Genomic DNA, 5,980 nt, shown 5'->3' on the forward strand with positions numbered 1-5,980 from the left:
TTAAATAAAATTAATACGGTTATGCAAGAAAAAAAAAAAAAAAGGAAAAAAATTACATCATTTGAACAGAAAAGAAGAGAGAGAGAGAGAGAGAGAAAGGAAGGGAAGAGGCAAAAGGAGGGACTCTTCTCGTTTCATTTCTCATTCATATTTATCATATATATTAGTTTAATTTTTATCCTTTTCATATTTTTCATCATCAATTCTTTTTTCTGTTTCTTCTTTTTTTTTCTCTCTCTTTTCACTTTTTATTTACATGAAAAGAGTCAGAGGGATTGTTTAGTTAAAAAAAAAAAAGGACTAAATAATTCGAATATATTCGATCTAAAATTATTGTATATGAATAATTAAATAATTTTAATTATTCATTATTCAGGCTAACTTATTTCTCTTAAAATATATCCTATTTAACAGGATAATATATGAATTACTTAATGTTATTTGCTGAAACATCTATTTGTTATCAATTTCTTTTTTTTAATTTTACCGAAACATATCGTATCACAATTATTCTATCATATTACAATCATTTTATCATATTATGATCACGTCATTGTATAGATGACAGGTCTTGAGAATCGATAAAAATGATAGGCATATCGTGAGTAAAAGAAATTTGTCAAGGACAAAGAAGAAAGAGGGTAGGGAAAAATCTGAAATGATCATATTCATGATGTCCACCAAAAATGATCAGGATGATGATCATAAATGTTCGAATAGAATAATGCATTCCTACATATCATATAAAATAGCATTACATATCTAATGATTCATAGTAGGAAATTAACGAAATTTGCATAAGCAATGAATGAATAGTTTTAGTGAATTGAATCGTTGCATGATTCATGATAGTTGATGGAATTATTAACCCTATAATGACCACATTCCCGTATCATTCATAATTATTATCCCAAGATATTTGTCATTCATGTTTGATAGATAATGAGTCACAGTAAGTTGTCACTTTTCCGCTTCTCCTCTTCTCCTCTTTGCTAATTCAACAATAATTAGCAACTGTTATTCCCATTGTACATTAGCAAGAAAAAAAAGAAAGTAAGTAGAATGAATTGAATATAATATAGGATAATTTTAAGGCTAATATGTTGAATAAAATAAAATATCTTTAGATTGTACAAAATATTTCATTAAATAAGAATTTAATTTTAATGAAATCGAGAATTGCAATGATTTATAAATGATGTAAGATACATTTAAATGATATATTTAAATATTACATCGTTATGAACATCAGATTATACTGATTTTTTTTTTTTGTATTTTATTGTTTTAAGATTATATTTGGTATTATATTTATCCCTAATTATAATTATTGTTATTTTATTCCCAATTATAATTAAGTTATATTTATTAATGTTAACTTATGTTTTTTTTTTTGTCTTTTATTGTTTTGGGAATATATTTGGTATTATATTTATCCCTAATTATAATTATGTTAATTTATTCTTAATTATAATTAAGTTATATTTATTATTATTAACTTATGCATTTAGCTATAAAAATAAATTAAAAATTTAAAATTTTATTGATGATGGATTTTTTTTTTTTTGTATGGATGAATTATATATGAATAATATGATGGTATTATTTTGTTATACAATAAGATGTTTAAAAATAATATATATATATATATAATATCAAACTTCCTGTTATGATAGTATCATTTACATATGGTATGGAATATTTATTTTTTTGCAAATGTCGGTTTCTTTTTTATTATTTCAATCTTTAAATCGATGTATGCCTTCTTCTTTTCTTTTTTTTTTATCACTGATTACATCAGTTGTTTGGTTTATTCTATTAGATACAGAAGACATTTCTTTTTTTCTTTCTCGCCAATTTAAATTTTTGATTGATAATAGCTTTAGGATATATACAGAGGATGTGTATTATATATTCAAAATAGGGAGAATTGTTAAATCTTAAATTTGAGATTTCTCATCTTGAATTGTTTTTTTTTCTTCCCTCTGAAGTTTTGATAATAATTATGATTGAATTATGTTTAAATAATAAAAGGAAATTTTGAAATTTTAATAATATTTGAATGATAGTAAAAGTATAGGAAAAAGGTTTACATTTTTTTCTTCTTATTCTTTTTTTATTCAACTTTTTCAAAATAAATTTTTTCAAAGGATATTATTTTAATCAAATTTCAACATAACAAAATATTAAAATTTCTTGAAAATTTTTTTATAATAATTGCTAATATTTATTGATAAATAATACTATAATGTTTTTAATAGCAAAATATTGAAATTCTAAAATGTTTCATTTTAATTTAACATCATTAATTGCTTGAAGCTTATTGAATATAATAAATACATCGATAGGTTGATGACATTCGATCTCTTTATTTGTCACAGAAATTTCTCTCATTGTACAAAATGTCATGCCCTACATTAAGGCAACATTTATATGACAACATTTACTAACCTTTCAGTTTGATTTTGGTTTTCTTGTCATCATTTCCTCGTCGCTAATTTTTTTTTTTCCCTGCTCTACTAATGTCACAAAAAAAAAATTTTATGATATGATAAGGAATGTTTGACATTGTTAAAAGATAATTACTACATTTCCATACAATAATATTACGTTAACAATAGTTTGTTTATTATAATTATCATTATATATTTTTATATAATTACCTTTTTTTAGATATTTTTATCGATATGTTTTTTTCGCTAACGAAAATTCAAATTTAAATATTACGAAAATTTAAATATTCAATTTTTTTTTTTGTCCAATAATATATGGCTTATTTATAGCAGTGAAAAAAAGAAACAAAATCAAATAATAAAATGTTCAACAAAAATGATGCTTATTAAAAAAAATGATGAACGAAATAGCTAATGGGCGGTCAGCAAAGTCGTTTTAATGATAATGCATCAGGCCATAGTGGTGGCAAACGAAGTATTCAAGATGATGACAGCAATTCTGGTTAGTTAAAATTTTTTTTTCGATCATTAAACTTTTCTATATTAATTATGTTATCTAAATTAGTTATTGTTTATTTATTTTCAGAAATATAAGAACTGAAATGTAATTAATTATAGTTTTATTAAGGTTAAAAAAAAAAAAAAGAAAAAGAGAAAGAACTGATCGCAACGAAAAATTGAATAAAAATGATAAGCATTTTACTTCTTCTCTTATCTTTTAACTCTTAGATATATTTTTAATTCAAATTTTAATTTTTCAATCATTCTTCTATTTTTTTTTTTTACCAATATCATTCCTACAAGGATGATCCTTGTTATTAAATTCTTTTTTTTTTTCTCTCTGTTAACTCTATCAATCATGTGCTTATTATAATTGATATTAAAATTTTTTTTTTCGAATTATCTATTTATTAATCATAAAATTAAAATTATTCTTTTCATTTCTTTGATAATTTTAATAAATGGTATGTTTGAAATTTTTACAATTCGACTTTTTTTTTTTTCGCACCATATAACGTATATGACAATAATGTCATATTTCATAAAAAAAAAAAAAAAAACGAAACGACAACAGTATGGAAAGAAAATTCTGAAATGAAATTCATTGCATGCCATAAAGAATTTCAAAAAATGAGTTCACTTTTTTTTTTCAAGCTATTTAAAAATTGCATGTTGAAGAATATGCAAATTAGTGGCTTTCGTAGAAAGAGCCAAATAAAGTAGTTTGTCATTGTATAAATATATCAATGAGAAAAGAAGATATTGTGACTTGTTTGTGTCATTTTAGTTTTCCTTCAATTATTATTATCTTTTCGATTGAGAATTGAAATATGAAATGTTACTAAGTTTCCTTAAACAATTTAAATGTAAAATTTACCTAAATAATTAATTAGTTCAATGTTGTATGTCATCTTTTTGTTAATGTAAATGAATGCTAACGATAAAGCTATTTCATCTTTTGAATTAATTAACTTTAGTCAATTTGATAATGATGATTTGAAGCGGCGATAAAATTGAGTTCATATGATAATTTATGCATATGAGGAGAAATATTTCGAAAATTTTATGAATTCCATCAATAAATTGTTGATATTATTTAAGGGAATATATGTAAATTTATAAGCTTTAAAATAGCAAAACCTTTTTAATTTGTTCAATGAAAAACTAAAATTTTATGACAATTAATTCATCACTCTCTATTTTTAGTCTTTTGTAATCATTTCAATTTCATTTCATCATTTTTCTTCTTCATTCAATAACCCATCTTTCTTTCTTATCCTATCATTATTGTCATATTTTTTTATGAAAAATTTGATTAACTTTTTTCTTTTTTTTTTTTCCTTTTCATAATAAAATATTTCATAACAACGACAACAACAACAACAATCTTTTCATCAATTATTACTGTAATTAAATTGGCATTATTTTTTTTTTTTTTCTTCATACTGTCAATATTATTTATTAAGAAATCACAAGATTCCCTTCATCAAACACTTAAATAATTTGCCAAACTGAAGTGAAGTGCTACTACTACTTAACAAATTTCTATGAGTAGTAAAAATTAAATTTTTCCAATTCTTGAAGTATTCTTCACAAAATTTTTAATTGTATAATTTAAGATATTCATCTTAAGGATGATAGATTGATGTATTCCTGTAGTTGTTGAAATATTTTTTATTTATGTTATAAATATTTCACGTATATGTTTTATGTAAGATAAACATTGTAATTATTATCTTCTCTTACGTCTATTCTTATTCGATTCTATATTTATAATACATGAAAAATATTATCATTAAATTACGTATAATAAAAATATATTTGATAATGAGATAATGTGAATGTTAATATTGTAATTAAGATTTGGAATTTTATACGAGCTTTATTATGATTTAAAAATCATGATTCAAATAATCATGATTTTGAACTATGATAATGATAAATTTGTCATTATCCTTCGTTCATTGTTCTTTTTGTTCTTTTCATTTAAGGGAATTTATTTGCTAAAAAATTAATTATGGATGACAAGTTGATTGGGATGATTTTAGATGACAAGATGACAATTTTATTTCAAAAAAAAAAAAAAGAAATGGAATTTTTCATTAGTATACTTTACTTTTTGATGATGAAGTTTATGGATGAAAGAAATAAAGGGTTAAAAATGAATAAATGGATAAAGCTTCCCTTCCAGAACTTTTATTCTTGCAATAATTTCCTGAAAAATATTAATCGATTTTTCTTTCGTTTCCTCTCAAAGGTAATAATCGTTGCTTTCTCATTGAAGCATATGCAATTTTATGGTACAATGCTTGGAAAATTTTCCTAAATTCATTTCTTATTTTTTTTCTCATTTTTACGAAATAGTGAAAAACCGGATTATTCATGTGAAAAACTGCACTTTTTTTCCGGAAATGAATTAAGGATTTATTTCTGGTTTTGCTCTTCTTCCATTAAAATTAGTCTTTAGGCTATTTGATTCATCTGATTTCACTAACCAAAATGATAATGCATTTTTAAGCCTTTGGAAAAAATGAATGAATAATTTAATCGTTGACAAAAAAAAAGTAAAAATGAAAGTAAAAATTGAAGAATGAAGAATTTGAAAATTCTATCGATTGAAATATACATGAAAAAAAATATATAGTCGAGAAATTTTTTTGAGAAAAGAGGAAGAAATTAGTGTTAGAAAAAAGACTTCCAAGGACGATAAGAATTATGAAAGGTTTTTTTTTTTTGTTTTTAAGTATATAATTAGATATTGAATAATAGAAGGAATAACAATTTTTAACGATTATATGATATAAATTGTTGTGATAATTACGTGCTTTTCAATTAATTTGATTTGAAATTTTGGAAAATAATCCTAAGAAACTTAAAATGTTATCTTAACTACCATATTAAGCAATAAAATATCCAATTTCTTACAATATATGCTTGAGGATAGCAATAATAATAATAATAATAATAATGGTAATAATAATAATAATAATAATAATAATAATAATAATAATAATAATAATAATAAT

Source organism: Loa loa (assembly GCF_000183805.2).
Source record: "Loa loa unplaced genomic scaffold supercont3.136, whole genome shotgun sequence".
NCBI classification, from domain to species: domain Eukaryota; kingdom Metazoa; phylum Nematoda; class Chromadorea; order Rhabditida; family Onchocercidae; genus Loa; species Loa loa.